Source organism: Triticum aestivum, chromosome 6D (assembly GCF_018294505.1).
Source record: "Triticum aestivum cultivar Chinese Spring chromosome 6D, IWGSC CS RefSeq v2.1, whole genome shotgun sequence".
Taxonomy (NCBI): Eukaryota; Viridiplantae; Streptophyta; class Magnoliopsida; order Poales; family Poaceae; genus Triticum; species Triticum aestivum.
In genome coordinates this window covers 469405082-469423467 of record NC_057811.1, presented here as the reverse complement: position 1 = coordinate 469423467, position 18386 = coordinate 469405082, and the positions used below count along the sequence as shown (strand labels likewise).

Sequence of the window (18386 nt, the reverse complement as noted above, 5' to 3'; positions counted from 1 at the left end):
CACCACGTGATGATCGGGTGTGATAGATTCTAACGTTCGAATACAACGGGTGTTGACGAGCCTAGCATGTACAGACATGGCCTCGGAACACACGCAATACACTTAGGTTCACTTGACGAGCCTAGCATGTACAGACATGGCCTCGGAACACGGAGGACCCAAAGGTCGAGCATGCATCGTATAGAAGATACGATCAACATGGAGATGTTCACCGATCTTGACTAGTCCGTCTCACGTCATGATCGGACACGGCCTAGTCGAATTCGGATCATGTTTCACTTAGATGACTAGAGGGATGTCTATCTGAGTGGGAGTTCATTAAATAATTTGATTATATGAACTTAATTATCATGAAATTAGTCTAAATCTTTACACTATGTATTGTAGATCAAATGGCCCACGTTGTCCTCAATTTCAACGCGTTCCTAGAGAAAACCAAGCTGAAAGATGATGGCAGCAACTATACGGACTGGGTCCGGAACCTGAGGATCATCCTCATAGCAGCCAAGAAAGATTATGTCTTAGAAGCACCGCTAGGTGAAGCACCAATCCCTGAGAACCAAGACGTTATGAACGCTTGGCAGCAGCGTGCTGATGATTACTCCCTCGTTCAGTGCGGCATGCTTTACAGCTTAGAACCGGGTCTCCAAAAGCGTTTTGAGAAACATGGAGCATATGAGATGTTCGAGGAGCTGAAACTGGTTTTTCAAGCTCATGCCCGGGTCGAGAGATATGATGTCTCCGACAAGTTCTTCAGCTGTAAAATGGAGGAGAACAGTTCTGTTAGTGAGCACATACTCAGAATGTCTGGGTTGCACAACCGCTTGTCTCAGCTGGGAGTTAATCTCCCGGATGACGCGGTCATTGACAGAATCCTCCAGTCGCTTCCACCAAGCTACAAGAGCTTTGTGATGAACTACAATATGCAGGGGCTGGAAAAGACCATTCCCGAGGTATATTCAATGCTGAAATCAGCTGAGGTAGAGATCAGAAAGGAACATCAAGTGTTGATGGTGAATAAAACCACTAAGTTCAAGAAGGGCAAGGGTAAGAAGAACTTCAAGAAGGACGGCAAGGGAGTTGCCGCGCCCGGTAAGCCAGTTACCGGGAAGAAGTCAAAGAATGGACCCAAGCCCGAGACTGAGTGCTTTTATTGCAAGGGAAGTGGTCACTGGAAGCGGAACTGCCCCAAATACTTAGCGGACAAGAAGAAGGCCGGCAACACCCAAGGTATATGTGATATACAAGTAATTGATGTGTACCTTACCAGTACTCGTAGTAGCTCCTGGGTATTTGATACCGGTGCGGTTGCTCATATTTGTAACTCAAAACAGGAACTACGGAATAAACGGAGACTGGCGAAGGACGAGGTGACGATGCGTGTCGGGAATGGTTCCAAGGTCGATGTGATCGCCGTTGGCACGCTACCTCTGCATCTACCCACGGGATTGGTTTTAAATCTCAATAATTGTTATTTAGTGCCAGCTTTGAGCATGAACATTGTATCTGGATCTCGCTTAATTCAAGATGGCTACTCATTTAAATCTGAGGATAATGGTTGTTCTATTTATTTGAGAGATATGTTTTATGGTCATGCCCCGCTGGTCAATGGTTTATTTTTGATGAATCTCGAACGTGATGTTACACATGTTCATAGTGTGAATACCAAAAGATGCAAAGTTGATAACGATAGTCCCACATACTTGTGGCACTGCCGCCTTGGTCACATTGGTGTCAAGCGCATGAAGAAGCTCCATGCAGATGGACTTTTGGAGTCTCTTGATTACGAATCATTTGACACGTGCGAACCATGCCTCATGGGTAAGATGACCAAGACTCCGTTCTCCGGAACAATGGAGCGAGCAACCAAATTATTGGAAATCATACATACCGATGTGTGTGGTCCAATGAGTGTTGAGGCTCGTGGAGGATATCGTTATGTTCTCACTCTCACTGATGATTTAAGTAGATATGGGTATGTCTACCTAATGAAACACAAGTCTGAAACCTTTGAAAAGTTCAAGGAATTTCAGAGCGAAGTCGAGAATCAACGTGACAGAAAAATAAAATTCTTACGATCAGATCGTGGTGGAGAATATTTAAGTCACGAATTTGGTACCCACTTAAGGAAATGTGGAATAGTTTCACAACTCACGCCGCCTGGAACACCTCAGAGAAATGGTGTGTCCGAACGTCATAATCGCACTCTATTGGATATGGTGCGATCTATGATGTCTCTTACCGATTTACCGCTCTCATTTTGGGGTTATGCTTTAGAGACTGCCGCATTCACTTTAAATAGGGCACCGTCTAAATCCGTTGAGACGACACCGTATGAATTATGGTTTGGGAAGAAACCTAAGCTGTCGTTTCTAAAAGTTTGGGGATGCGATGCTTATGTCAAGAAACTTCAACCTGAAAAGCTCGAACCCAAATCGGAAAAATGCGTCTTCATAGGATACCCTAAGGAAACTATTGGGTATACCTTCTACCTCAGATCCGAAGGCAAGATCTTCGTTGCCAAGAACGGGTCCTTTCTAGAGAAGGAGTTTCTCTCGAAAGAATTGAGTGGGAGGAAAGTGGAACTTGATGAGGTGATAGTCACCCCTTCCGAACCGGAAAGTAGCGCAGCGCGGGAAAATGTTCCTGTGGTGCCTACACCGACTGGGGAGGAAGTTAATGATGATGATCATGAAACTTCAGATCAAGTTACTGAACTTCGTAGGTCCACAAGGACACATTCCGCACCAGAGTGGTACGACAACCCTGTCCTGGAAATCATGTTGTTAGACAACGGTGAACCTTCGAACTATGAAGAAGTGATGGCGGGCCCGGATTCCGACAAATGGCTAGAAGCCATGAAATCCGAGATAGAATCCATGTATGAGAACAAAGTATGGACTTTGACTGACTTGCCCGATGAGCGGCGAGCCATAGAAAACAAATGGATCTTTAAGAAGAAGACGGACGCAGATGGTAATGTGACCATCTACAAAGCTCGACTTGTCGCTAAGGGTTATCGACAAGTTCAAGGGGTTGACTACGATGAGACTTTCTCACCCGTAGCGAAGCTGAAGTCCGTCCGAATCATGTTAGCAATTGCCGCATACTGTGATTATGAGATATGGCAGATGGACGTCAAAACGGCATTCCGTAACGGCTTCCTTAAGGAAGAGTTGTATATGATGCAGCCGGAAGGTTTTGTCGATCCTAAGAATGCTAACAAAGTATGCAAGCTCCAACGCTCAATTTATGGGCTGGTGCAAGCATCTCGGAGTTGGAACATTCGCTTTGATGAGATGATCAAAGCGTTTGGGTTTACACAGACTTATGGAGAAGCCTGTGTTTACAAGAAAGTGAGTGGGAGCTTTGTAGCATTTCTCATATTATATGTGGATGACATACTATTGATGGAAATGATATAGAATTCTTGGAAAGTATAAAGGCCTATTTGAATAAGTGTTTTTCAATGAAGGACCTTGGAGAAGCTGCTTATACGCTAGGCATCAAGATCTATAGGGATAGATCAAGACGCCTCATTGGTCTTTCACAGAGTACATACCTTGACAAGATATTGAAGAAGTTCAATATGGATCAGTCCAAGAAGGGGTTCTTGCCTGTATTGCAAGGTGTGCAATTGAGCACGGCTCAATGCCCGATCACGGCACAAGATATAGAAGAGATGAGTGTCATCCCCTATGCCTCGGCCATAGGGTCTATTATGTATGCCATGCTGTGTACCAGACCTGATGTAAACCTTGCCGTAAGTTTGGTAGGAAGGTACCAAAGTAATCCCGGCAAGGAACACTGGACAGCGGTCAAGAATATCCTGAAGTACTTGAAGAGGACTAAGGATATGTTTCTCGTTTATGGAGGTGACGAAGAGCTCGTCGTAAAGGGTTACGTCGACGCTAGCTTCGACACAGATCTGGATGACTCGAAGTCACAGACCGGATACGTGTATATATTGAATAGAGGAGCAGTAAGCTGGTGCAGTTGCAAGCAAAGCGTCGTGGCGGGATCTACATGTGAAGCGGAGTACATGGCAGCCTCGGAGGCAGCACAGGAAGCAGTCTGGATAAAGGAGTTCATTACCGACCTAGGGGTGATTCCCAATGCGTCGGCCCGATGACTCTCTTCTGTGACAACACTGGAGCTATTGCCCTTGCGAAGGAGCCCAGGTTTCACAGGAAGACCAGGCATATCAAGCGTCGCTTCAACTCCATTCGTGAAAGTGTTCAAAATGGAGACATAGATATTTGTAAAGTACACACGGACCTGAATGTAGCAGATCCGTTGACTAAACCTCTCCCTAGGGCAAAACATGATCAACACCAGGACGCAATGGGTGTTCGATTCATCACAATGTAACTAGATTATTGACTCTAGTGCAAGTGGGAGACTGTTGGAAATATGCCCTAGAGGCAATAATAAATGGTTATTATTATATTTCTTTGTTCATGATAATTGTCTGTTATTCATGCTATAATTGTATTGTCCGGAAATCGTAATACATGTGTGAATACATAGACCACAAAGTGTCCCTAGTAAGCCTCTAGTTGACTAGCTCGTTGATCAACAGATAGTCATGGTTTCCTGACTATGGACATTGGATGTCATTGATAACGGGATCACATCATTAGGAGAATGATGTGATGGACAAGACCCAATCCTAAGCATAGCATAAAAGATCGTGTAGTTTCGTTTGCTAGAGCTTTTCCAATGTCAAGTATCTTTTCCTTAGACCATGAGATCGTGCAACTCCCGGATACCGTAAGAGTGCTTTGGGTGTGCCAAACGTCACAACGTAACTGGGTGACTATAAAGGTGCACTACGGGTATCTCCGAAAGTGTCTGTTGGGTTGGCACGGATCGAGACTGGGATTTGTCACTCCGTATGACGGAGAGGTATCTCTGGGCCCACTCGGTGATGCATCATCATAATGAACTCAATGTGACTAAGGCGTTAGTCACGGGATCATGCATTGCGGTACGAGTAAAGAGACTTGCCGGTAACGAGATTGAACAAGGTATTGGGATACCGACGATCGAATCTCGGGCAAGTAACATACCGATTGACAAAGGGAATTGTATACGGGATTGATTGAATCCTCGACACCGTGGTTCATCCGATGAGATCATCGTGGAACATGTGGGAGCCAACATGTGTATCCAGATCCCGCTGTTGGTTATTGACCGGAGAGGCGTCTCGGTCATGTCTGCATGTCTCCCGAACCCGTAGGGTCTACACACTTAAGGTTCGGTGACGCTAGGGTTGTAGAGATATATGTATGCGGAAACCCGAAAGTTGTTCGGAGTCCCGGATGAGATCCCGGACGTCACGAGAGGTTCCGGAATGGTCCGGAGGTGAAGAATTATATATAGGAAGTCCAGTTTCGGCCACCGGGAAAGTTTCGGGGGTTGCCGGTATTGTACCGGGACCACCGGAAGGGTCCCGGGGGTCCACCGGGTGGGGCCACCTGTCCCGGAGGGACCCGTGGGCTGAAAGTGGAAGGGAACCAGCCCTTAGTGGGCTGGGGCGCCCCCCTTGGGCCTCCCCCCCTGCGCCTAGGGTTGGGAACCCTAGGGGGGGGGAGTTCCCCCTTGCCTTGGGGGGCAAGGCACCCCTTCCCCCCCACTTGGCTGCCGCCCCCCCTTGGATCTGATCTCCAGGGCCGGCGCCCCCCAGGGGGCCTATATAAAGGGGGGGGGGAGGGAGGGCAGCATACAACAGCCTTGGGCGCCTCCCTCCTCCCCTGCAACACCTCTCTCTCTCTCTCTCGCAGAAGCTTAGCGAAGCCCTGCCGAGACCCGCTACATCCACCACCACGCCGTCGTGCTGTTGGATCTCCATCAACCTCTCCTTCCCCCTTGCTGGATCAAGAAGGAGGAGACGTCGCTACACCGTACGTGTGTTGAACGCGGAGGTGCCGTCCGTTCGGCACTCGGTCATCGGTGATTTGGATCACGGCGAGTACGACTCCGTCATCCACGTTCATTGGAACGCTTCCGCTCGCGATCTACACGGGTATGTAGATGCACTCCTTTCCCCTCGTTGCTAGTAGACTCCATAGATGCATCTTGGTGAGCGTAGGAATTTTTTTGAAATTATGCTACGATTCCCAACAGATGCATGATGCGAGCATGAAGAGCTATTATATATCAGTAGGTGAAATGAACATGGATTGGATTGAAGTGAAGGCAACATGTGGTGCATGTCAAAAATAGTACTAATCCAAACGTGATCAAGTTAGGATTAGTATTACTTTCGACATGCACCACATGTTACCTTCACTTCAATCTAAGCCATGTTTAGGCATAGCAGTAGCGCTGGTAAACCAAGCACGAAGATAAGAGAGGACACTTCTCTCTATTAGCTAGCTAACACCCTAAATTAACCCCCCAAACCCCCCTAAACCCACCCCGTTTCAAAAAAAACACCTCAACTCCTACCAGCTGTTGACGCGTGGATGCCTTTTGGTCCCGGTTGGTGCTACCAACCAAAGGCCCTCCTGCCTGGGCTCGTCGCAGCGGCCACGTGGTGGTCCATCTGTCCCGGTTGGTATAAGAACCGGGACTAAAGGTATGGGGCTTTTGTACCGACCTTTTAGTCCCGGTTCTTGAACCGGGACAAATGCTCTAGAACCGGGACAAATGGGCATTTTTCTACTAGTGCTAGGATGTGGTGATGAACAAGGGCATCTTGAAAACCAGTTTGCTTCTAGTGCTGCCGTCGTAGTAATATGTGTGAAGTACCTGTTAAGGCCAACAGTTTGCTTCTCTGTTTAGCAGTAGATATTCTATGTTGGTAAAGGCAACCGCAATATAAAGAATTTGCATGGAGACCATGGGATGCTATCTCAGTTTAGAATATTAAAACATCCAACGTTTTCTTTTATGACCTGCATGTGTGGAACCGTAAGCCAATAGTTTTTGTCAATAGCTCTGGATCGGCCTGATTTGCTCTCTATTCATATGACAAAAAGATGCATGAGAGATTCTGGCTACTGTTATACAGTTTTATTCTTTCTTCTCTTATATTGATAGATGTGCTGTGTGTGTAAAAAAAAGGAGCATCAACAAAAACACAATACTCCATCTAATTCACCTTTAGTACAACTTTAGTACAATTTTGTGTTGGGGAACGTAGTGATTTCAAAAAATTTCCTACGCACACGCAAGATCATGGTGATGCATAGCAACGAGAGGGGAGAGTGTTGTCCACGTACCCTCGTAGACCGAAAGCGGAAGCGTTAGCACAACGCGGTTGATGTAGTCGTACGTCTTCACGATCCGACCGATCCAAGTACCGAACGTACGGCACCTCCGAGTTCAGCACACGTTCAACTGCATGACGTCCTGCGAACTCCAACCCAGCAGAGCTTCACGGGAGAGTTCCGTCAGCACGACGGTGTGATGACGGTGATGATGTTGCTACCGATGCAGGGCTTCGCCTAAGCACCGCTACGATATGACCGAGGTGGAATATGGTGGAGGGGGGCACCACACACGGTTGGGAGAGATCAACAGATCAACTTGTTGTTTCATGGGGTGCCCCCTGCCCCCGTATATAAAGGAGCAAGAGGGGAGGCCGGCCGGCCCTTGCAGGGCGCGCCAGGAGGAGGAGTCCTCCTCCTAGTGGGAGTAGGACTCCCCTTTCCTAGTCCCACTAGGAGGGGGGAGGAAGGAGAGGGGGAGGAGAAGGAAAGAGGGGGCGCAGCCCCTCCCCTAGTCCAATTCGGACTAGGCCCATGGGGGGCGTGCGACCAGCCCTCGTGGCTTCTCCTCTTTTCCCCCTAAAGCCCATTAAGGCCCATATGTACTCTCGTATTCCCGTAACTCTCCCGGTACTCCGAAAAAAACTCGAATCACTCGGAACCTTTCCGATGTCCGAATATAGTCGTCCAATATATCGATCTTTACATCTCGACCATTTCGAGACTCCTCGTCTTGTCCCCGATCTCATCCGGGACTCCGAACTACCTTCTGTACATCAAATCACATAAACTCATAATACCGATCGTCACCGAACTTTAAACGTGCGGACCCTACGGGTTCGAGAACTATGTAGACATGACCGAGACACGTCTCTGGTCAATAACCAATAGCGGAACCTAGATGCTCATATTGGCTCCCAATTATTCTACGAGGATCTTTATCGGTCAAAGCGCATAACAACATACGTTGTTCCCTTTGTCATCGGTATGTTACTTTCCCGAGATTCGATCGTCGGTATCTCAATACCTAGTTCAATCTCGTTACCGGCAAGTCTCTTTACTCATTATGTAATGCATCATCCCGCAACTAACTCATTAGTCACATTGCTTGCAAGGCTTATAGTGATGTGCATTACCGAGAGGGCCCAAAGATACCTCTCCGACAATCGGAGTGACAAATCCTAATCTCGAAATACGCCAACTCAACAAGTACCTTCGGAGACACCTGTAGAGCACCTTTATAACCACCCAGTTACGTTGTGACGTTTGGTAGCACACAAAGTGTTCCTCCGGTAAACGGGAGTTGCAAAATCTCATAGTCATAGGAACATGTATAAGTCATGAATAAAGCAATAGCAATAAACTTAAACAAACATAGTGCTAAGCTAACGGAATGGGTCAAGTCAATCGCATCATTCTCCTAATGATGTGATCCCGTTAATCAAATGACAACTCATGTCCATGGCTAGGAAACTTTAAACATCAATTCAACGAGCTAGTCAAGTAGAGGCATACTAGTGACACTATGTTTGTCTATGTATTCACACATGTATCAAGTTTCTAGCATGAATAATAAATATTTATCATGAAATAAGGAAATAAATAATAACTTTATTATTGCCTCTAGGGCATATTTCCTTCAGTCTCCCACTTGCACTAGAGTCAATAATCTAGTTCACATCGCCATGTGATTTCACACAAATAGTTCACATCACCATGTGATTAACACCCATAGTTCACATCGTCATGTGACCAACATCCAAAGGGTTTAACTAGAGTCAATAATCTAGTTCACATCGCTATGTGATTAACACCCAAAGAGTACTAAGGTGTGATCATGTTTTGCTTGTGAGAGAAGTTTAGTCAACGGGTCTGCCACATTCAGATCCGTATGTATTTTGCAAATTTCTATGTCAACAATGCTCTGCACAGAGCTACTCTAGCTAATTGCTCCCACTTTCAATACGTATCCAGTTTGAGACTTAGAGTCATCTGGATCAGTGTCAAAACTTGCATCGACGTAACCTTTTACGATGAACCTTTTGTCACCTCCAAAATCGAGAAACATATCCTTATTCTACTAAGGATAATTTTGACCGCTGTCCAGTGATCTACTCCTAGATCACTATTGTACTCCCTTTGCTAAACTCAGTGTAGGGTATACAATAGATCTGGTACACAGCATGGCATACTTTATAGAACCTATGGCTGAGGCATAGGGAATGACTTTCATTTTCTATCTTCTGTCGTGGTCGGGCTTTGAGTCTTACTCAATTTCACACCTTGTAACACAGGCAAGATGTCGGTGTACAAAAGGAAGGGCGCACTTTTGTACCCCTTTACCTGTGCACGGGCAGTCAGAGCCGCGCCCACGGTCACACCAAGCAGAACAGGGGAGGTGAGCCAAGGTAAGACCGAAGCCCATGATAACCAGAGCAACGCCAAGGCCAAGACCACAAAGAGCAGAGGGACGAAGCAGGTTCCCCCGGCAAGACCCTTGCCGGGGCAGCCTCAGCAGCCCCGGCAAGACCCTTGCCGGGGCAGCTCGCCCCACACCAACAGAGCGAGCCACCCTTGAGCCCACGGTCCCCAACACCATCAACCACGTTGGCCCAGGGCTCGGGAGGCACCTCTGTGGTGGCATGCAGATGTTTGTGAAGACAAGACATATTCAAGATCAGATGAGGATTAGAAAACAATGATCCTCGGCAAGATCCTTACTGAAAAGAGCCACAAGACCCCCGGCAAGATTCTTGCCGGGGACGACAGCACGCCACAGCAAGACCCTTGTCGGGCCCCCCTGCAAGGCTCTCGCCGAAGACGCCAACAGGGCCACTGCCAGGCCCGTACCAGCCAAGTCTCCACCGCCGTTCACATGCAGCTGCCAGCCCAAACCAGCTGGGCGGGCACCTGCGTGGCAGCATGCAGCTTCCAGGCCAACTCAGCAGGCGCCTGCGTGGCGGCATGCAGATCTTCGTGAAGACCCTACCACCGCACCACCTCAGCTGCCTGCCTGCCTACATGGAGCCGCACACGTCGCTGGCCAGGGCGCGTGTGGAAGCGAAGAGGAGCGGCGACGGACGGGACGGGCCTCGCCCCCGTCCCTGATAAAGCTAGGGGACACCTCAGCAGCGCATTAAATGTGACTTGTCCTGTAATACGAGCGATAAGCTCGCAATACTCTACGCCTTTCCACCTCCTGTATGCCACTGTGGCAGCCCCTTTCGCCTATAAAAGGAGGCCCATGGCATACTGGAGAAGGATTCGGCCCTTTCGAACCACACGCTCACCACAGCTAGTTTGAGAGCTCAAGAACTCTCTGAAATACACCCACCAAAGCAGGACTAGGGCTTTACGCATCCTCGCGGCCCGAACCTGGGTAAACGGTCCTTGTGCTGACTAATGATCCTGCTCTTCTTGCAACCCTGCGCCCCGGCAACCGTAGTAGCAATTCTTGTGATCCCATAGGTGTCGTTTCACATCGACATCTTTGGCGCGCCAGGTAGGGGGCGCAATTGTGAGAATCTGTTCTAGTAGTTAGCCTAGCAGCTCTTCGTTGCCATGGCTCCCAAGAAGAAGACGGCCACGGCGATCGGCTCGTTGGGAGCCGAACGGCCCGTGCCGGTGCGGACGAGCAGTGGACCGGTCGCGGACAGGACCCGGGCCGCGGTCCGCGAGCACCAGCATCGCCATGGCAGCCAGAGCCTGGCAAGCGGTGTCGTTCGCGCACCAGACGACCGGCCACACGTCGCCAGATCCAAAGACGGAGCTGGGCCCCCCGCAGGTGGCGCATGGCCCTCTAGGGGTGTCATTGTGCCACCTCCGGGCGGCGCAGCGACCTCCAAGACGCCCACACCGGCGACCACTACGCGCTCTTCCCATGGTGTGCGCGCCGAGCAGCGTCACCACGTTGGTGACCCTGGGCACCGCCGTGGGAAGAGCCATGTGCGTCATCCGCGGGATGAAGGGGTTCAGCATGCCCGCCGAAGTGCTGGCGGAAATGGCACGCAGCCGCTGGGTCATAGCGGAGCTCCTTCTAACGCAGTTAGAAGTCGAAGCGCGCCGCGATCCATGCAGCTGTCGCCGCCACCCATGCCAGCAGAAGCTTTGGCGCGCGCGCAGCTGCTCCTCGACTTCCCTCCTGCTGCAGAGAAGCTCGACGAGTGGAGGGCCACCATCCGGAGCCTCGTCGCCGTCGCCAACGAAGACGATCCGTGACCGGCGGAGCCCTCGGGTCGGCGCTCCACCGAGCGGCCAAGTGCTGGCGCTGGGAGGACCAGGGGAGCTACGGCCACGGTGCACTCTCCTCCTCCTCGCCAGCCGTCGCGGGCATCGGCCTGTCGTGATGACGCTTGTGATAACATCTTCATAGCGTCGTCTGACCCGCAGACCCTCCGCGACCAGCGCCATGTTCTTTGAGAACGAGCTCACGAAGATGCTCAGACCACCATCGCGCGCTGGCACGATACACGCCACCAGTCGGACAAGCGAGCGGGACCCGCTATCACCACAAAAAAAAGACACATCCGTGACATTTTGGGCCGAACGAATTTTTTTCTGTCATACATATGACACTTCTATGACGATAATTGTGACAAAACCCGGTATCATCATAGATGTGGTGGGTCCTAATTCTATGACAAAAAATCATGACAGAAAATGGGTTTTTCGTCCTGGGCAGGCCGGAGACGCAGCTGCATGACATTCTTTGGGCCGTCCATGACGGAAAAAACCGTGGTAGAAGCGAGGGCAAGGAAAATTTCGGGGAGTTCCCGGTTATGGTGGGAGGTCGGGGGCCGAGCAATGCACGTTTCTCTCGTACACGTACGCGCGTGTGTGCGAGGCGTTGGCTCTAACTGAACCCGAGCGAGGCGTTGGGCTCTAACTGAACCCGAGCGATTGCACTGCAGGCTACGCGTTACTGAACCCAAGCGATCGATCGATGGCTGTTAACTGAACCTGATCGAGCGATTCCTTCCCTACTGCTGCTAACTAAAGCCCATCGATGCTGCCTCTGGATGAACAGTGAGCGTTGCTGGGGGGGTTTGGATGAACAGTTCCCGGTGGGGGTGGATGAACAGGACCCCGTGATGTTGCCTCTGGATGAACAGGACCCCGATCGAACGAGCCGGTTGGGGCTGGATGAACAGGACCACGTGGAGGGCGGGATGAACAGGTCCACTCCGTGTAGGGCAGAATGAACAGTAGACGGTGGAGGGGTGGATGAACAGTAGCCCGTGGAGGGGTGGTTGAACAGGAGCCCGTGGAGAGGGCTGGTTGAACAGTAGCCGGTGGAGTAGCGCGTGGTGGAGGCTGGATGAACAGGAGCCCGTGGATGAACAGTCGCAGGTGGAGGCTGGAGGAGGTCGACGGTGGATGAACAGTAGCCCGTGGAGGCTGGAGGGGGTCGACGGTGGAGATGAACAGTCCCGTTTTGCGGTACGCCACACCCCTCCCGATGAACAGGACCCCGGTTTCGACCGTAGCGCTCCAACACAAGTCCGTTTCCTCCGTTTTGCGGTACGCCAGACCCCTCCCAATCAACAGGACCCCGTTTCGACCGTAGGAGGTCCGTTTCCTCCGTTTTGCGGTACGCCAGACCCCTCCCGATGAACAGGATCCCGTTTCAAACGTGGCCGGTCGAACACAATGCCGTTTCCTCCGTTCTGCGGTACGCCATGCCTCGTTTCCATTGGCTGTTCCGTCCAAGGCCTCCCGATGAACACGACGACGCATTCCGTTCCGACCCAGCCGGTTGGCTCCCACGCATTCCGTTGCCTCCCGATGAACACGACGCATTCCGTTGCCTCCCCATGAACATGACGCATTCCGTTGCCTCCTCATGAACACGACGACGACGTTGTTTCTCCGTTCCGACCCAGCCATGTACACGAGCCCTGGCCGTACGTATGCGCGTGTAGGCGTTCGAAACCCCGCCCGTATGTACACATACGTGACCGTATTTTCTTTCTTGCACCCTGGCCGCTGTACGTACGTGTACATGCTACGTGCACGCCTCTACTATGACACGTACGCGCCTCTACTACGACACGTGCGCGCCTCTACATCCACCAGTATATATGTACGTACACGTTCGCGACCAGAATGACAACGCTACGTACGCTTCGACCAGGTGGGTCCCGACTGTCAGGCTCTTCCTTGCCTGCGAAGATGTAGCTGGTGGGTCCCAGCAGTCAGGGGGGCGAATCGTTTTTTTTTGCCTGGACGCACTTCCTTGCGTGCGAAGATGTAGCTGGTGGGTCCCAGCAGTCAGGGGGAAATGTTTTTTCGCGAAATACAGTGGCCCGTCCGGTGGGTCCAAGCTGTCAGGTGGAGGAATTATTATTTTCCGCGTAATAAGGAGGCACTTACTTGCTGCGGCCGTGGACCCAGCTGTCAGCCTCTCCACGTACAGTCCACGTCCGATGGAAGTCGTTCCTTGACCACGTTGACCACGCCGCGCCGAGAGCACCAGGGCGGTGGACGACGGCGAGGCCTATGAAGGGGACGACGGGGAGCCGGGGAAGACCCGGCAGTGGAAGCCCGCGCGGAGAGGAGTACGAGGGTTCACTGGTTCAGCTGCCATGTGAGGCTGCCGTTGTCGCAGGGCCTAGCCAGCGGTGGGAATAGTAGGGGGCAGTGAGGCCTCCGCGGCAGCACAGCCGGCCACGGGAGGCAGGAGCATGCGGCACGACCGGCGCTGCTTTGGGCGGCTGGAGCAAGAAGACCAGTGGTTGCAGAAACACTACGGCCGTTGGATGGACATCGTACGGTCACTGGAGCTAGAATCGTTCATATTGACTAAAGTTGACAAAGGCCCCCGTCCCAGTCAACTTAGTAGGCCCACAAGTCAGCCTCATGGTGGGTCCCAGCTAGCACGGGGAGTATTCATTTTTTTGTGCGTAATAAGGAGGCACTTCCTTGCGTGCGAAGATATAGCTGGTGGGTCTGAGCTGTCAGCGGCGGTAACGTTTTTTTTCATGAAATACAGAGGCCCTTTCAGTGGGTTCCTGATGTCAGGTGGAGGAATCATTATTTTGCGCGTAATAAGGAGGCATTTCCTTGCGTGCGGCCGTGGACCCAGCTGTCGGCCTCTCCACGTACAGTCCACTTCAAATGCATGTCGGTCGTTGACCACGTTTACCAGGCCGCGCCGAGAGCACCAGGGCGGTGGACGACGGCAAGGCCTAGGAAGGGAACGACACGGAGGCAGGGAAGACTCGGCAGTTGTTTCCCACGCGGAGGGGAGTACGACTGTACGAGGGTTTACTGGTTCGTCTGCCGTCGCCGGAGAATAACAGCAGGTGTGGGTGAGTAGAGGGATGGCTAGGCCAGCGATGGGAGTACGGTGGGGTGGTGAGGCCTACGTGGCAGCACAGCCGGCCGCGGGGAGGAGGGAGCAGGCAGTCCCGCCGGCGCTTGTTTGAGCGGCTGGAGCAGGAAGAGCAGAGATTGAAGAAGCACGACGGCATTCGATGGACATCCAACAGTCACTGCTTGTGCGTCAACCTTTTTTAGGAAAGCCTCAAATCTGTGGAAAATAGCATACATCCCATCTGCCATTATTTCTAATAATTTACAGCCCATTTGCTAATTCTTAAGGTTTTTTTGGAGCCCATATTCTTTTTGTTAGCATTACAGCCCATATTGTGGCCACGGTTAAAAAATTATACGAAATTTTGCATATTTCGGTGCGGTCCAAACTGTTTTTAATCCCGAAATTTCGACACACATTCAAACTGATTTTAAAAATATATGTATATAAATATAAAATCCAACAAATTCTCCACGCATAAAAATTAATGTAATTTAAAATCTCGAAATGAAAAAAAGATATTTGAAACTAATTGCCGGTTTGATGTGTTTTAAAAATGTACAGCCCATTTCTCATTACTGAAGGCCATTTTCTCGGCCAGCCGAATGAAGCTCTCCTCGTCTTGAAAGATTTGCAGCCCAACAGGCCTGACAAAGCGACTTACTTGGCAAATCACAAAAAAACTGGGCTGTGGCCGTGGACCCAGCTGTCAGCCTCTCCACGTACAGTACTCTTCCGATGGAAGTCGGTCGTTGACCACATTGACCATGCCACGCCGAGAGCACCAAGGCGGTGGACGACGACGAGGCCTAGGAAGGGGACGACGCGGAGCCGGGGAAGACGCGGCAGTGGATGCCCACGCGGAGAGGAGTACGAGGGTTCACTGGTTCGGCTGCGGCGTGAGGCTGCCGTCGCCGCAGAATAACAGGGGGTGTGGGTGAGTAGAGGGATACCCTGGGCCAGCGGTGGGAGTAGTAGGGGGCGGTGAGGCCTCCGTGGCATCACAGCCGACCACGAGAGGCAGGAGCACGCGGCACGACCGGCGCTGCTTTGGGCGGCTGGAGCAAGAAGACCAGAGGTTGAAGAAGCACTATGGCCGTTGGATGGACATCGTACGGTCACTGGAGCTAGAATCGTTCATATTGACTAAGTTGACAAAGCCCTCCGTCCTCGTCAACTTAGTAGGCCCACAAGTCAGCCACCCACTATGGTGGGTCCCAGCTAGTAGGGGGTATTTATTTTTTGGTGCGTAATAAGGAGGCACTTCCTTGCGTGCGAAGATATAGCTGGTGGGTCCGACCTGTCAGCGGGGGGAACGTTTTTTTCACGAAATACAGAAGCCCTTCCCACGTACAGTGCATGTACAGTGCGTAATAAGGAGGAACTTTCCTTGCGTGCGACCATGGACCTCGTGGGTCCTAGCCATCAGGCTCTCCACGTACAGTCCTCTTTCGATGACTCTCGTATGTTGACCATGCCGCGCCGAGCGCACCGAGGCGGTGGACGACGGCGAGGCCCCAGACTGGAACGACCCGGAGATAGGGAAGACGTGGCAGTGGAGTCGCAGACGGAGAGGAGTGGGAAACTTGACTGGTTCGGGTGCGGGGTGGGCCTACACTCGGTAGAGAATAACAGGAGGTGCGGAGTGGAGGGATGGCCTGGCCGTCGGCAGGGTAGCGTTTCACTGAGGAGCGCAAAACAACGCCGCTGGACGCCGAAGGCTGGAGCAGGCGGTTCCGGCAGCGCTGGGGGAAGAAGACGAGAGATTGAAGAAGAATGTCGGCCGTTGGATGTAAAGCCAACGCCTTCTTAGGCTTCGACCTACTGGCCCACATGTGAGCCAGTCCATTTGTTTTTTTAGTCCATTTGGTGGGCTGGGTGAAACAATGATGTAGCATCTATGCAGCCCGTTTAAATCCCATTTGCATTTTTCTCGAAATCCGCGGACTTGCTGGGCTGGGTGAAAATATCATGTTGGGCTAGACGGAGAAATGTTATAAAAATATAAACACATGATTGCACGTGAGTAAAATCTTTGCAAGCTTATGTACGCAATCACTAGGAGTTAACTTGCCAAGTTATATATAAACAATTATTATTATTATTTTGTAAGAACTTTCAACTTACGAAATAAAATATCATTTTAATTTGATGAGTTAATAGTACGTGGGATATTATTAATTTTTAGGCTAGACGTGGGACAGTTGAGTTGGTTCTAGGGGAAAGTACTGGGAGAAAACTCAGTTTACATCGAAAAAGAAAGCGGGAGAAAATTCAGAGACCTGCTGGGTCCACCTGAGGAGGGGAATATGTTGGGAGGAAGGAGATTCAAAGCACGACAGCCGAGTGAACTAGTTTTATTTTTACGGACAAGTGAACTAGTTTACATACATAAGCAAATAGCCACTAAAAAAAGCAATCAGGTTAATGGGTTCTTAAAAGAAATATTTCAGACAAAACAGATAATTACAACACATAGGCTAATGCATGAAACACTCAGATGATAAAGTTGCTTATAAACAGATAAAGTACAACATCTAGACCTTCCTGGCACGCTTGATCATGACGCTGCGGCTGTCCGTGTACTCGTCGGTTACGGGAAGCAGACACGCCCTCATGTCCAAGATCTGCCTGTACATGTCGTAGCATGCGTATGCGTCCTTGGCCGCGTAGGTTATGTAGGCTAGATTCAGAGGTACCTCCCACGTGTTCAGGTCATCTTCTTTCATGTTGGCGTATCAGGGGTCGATGATGGTGTCAGCGAGGTCAACCATGGAGTCCTTCTCCTGCCCGTTGCTGATGATCTTGTATTCCTTCTGGATGTCGACAAGCTTGTTGCACCAGATGGCCGAATCGTCGCGTTCTTCCTTCTCTCCACCGTAGCGAAGGTGCAGTCGGCGCTGCCGATGAAACGGGCGAATGCTCCAAAACCTGGTGCAGCCATAGGACTGAGGCGAGGCAAAGCTTCACCGAGTCCGTATCGTTGGTGTACATCACATTCAACTTGGTGCAGCCATAGGACTGAACGGCGAACTCAAAGGGGAACTCCTTGGTGAAGTCCATATCCAGCAGGCTCACCCCTCGGATCGCCATTGGAGTCTCTTCGAGTGAGCGAGTGTGTAGGCGGCGGCAGCAGTTCATTTTCAGCTCTTGGGGAACTGGATTCAACAGTAAGCTGAGTGTGTACAGGCGACAACAGTTACTACCCCTCCCTCGTCCGCTGCACGCCCGGCAGAAGATGCACCCTTGGCCACACGTCGGTTCACGAGCGGGTCTATATTGGTACTGTAATAACAGGAGTTAGTGGTCACTTTACTTAAATTTAATTAGCTTTAATAGAAATTTATACTTAAAACAAGCAATGCATTCGCTCGTTCTATCAGTGCCAGCGGATCAACATGCACAACAATTAGAATTATTATTCTCAGGACGCTCACGATCAGCACATTTGTCGCACTTTCACAAAGATAATACTACCAAGTTTGAACTGTTTGTTACGGTTGTTGTCCTCTACATCATCATGCCGTGTTTCCCAGCTTGCAAGATTCAAAACCAACAAATAAGATCCAAATAATAAGTACAACAAAGATGCCTACACATCTCATTGATTCCCAGCTTGCAAGATTCAGAACCAACAAATAAGATCCAAATAATAAGTACAACAAAGATGCCTACACATCTCATTGATTCCCAGCTTGCAAGATTCAGAACCAACAAATAAGATTCAAATAATAAGTACAACAAAGATGCCTACACATCTCACTGATTCCCGGCTTGCAAGATTCAGAACCAACCCATTAGAGCCTTTTGATAAAGTGAATATCGGGATTAAATCCATCTTGGCTAGCCATGTC

General features: G+C 50.4%; 1 pseudogene; it reads left to right on the top strand.

The window, feature by feature from the left end:
- Positions 1-764: 764 nt before the first annotated feature.
- The window catches only part of LOC123142724 (uncharacterized), a 96267-nt pseudogene continuing 78645 nt past the window's right edge, over positions 765-18386 (top strand).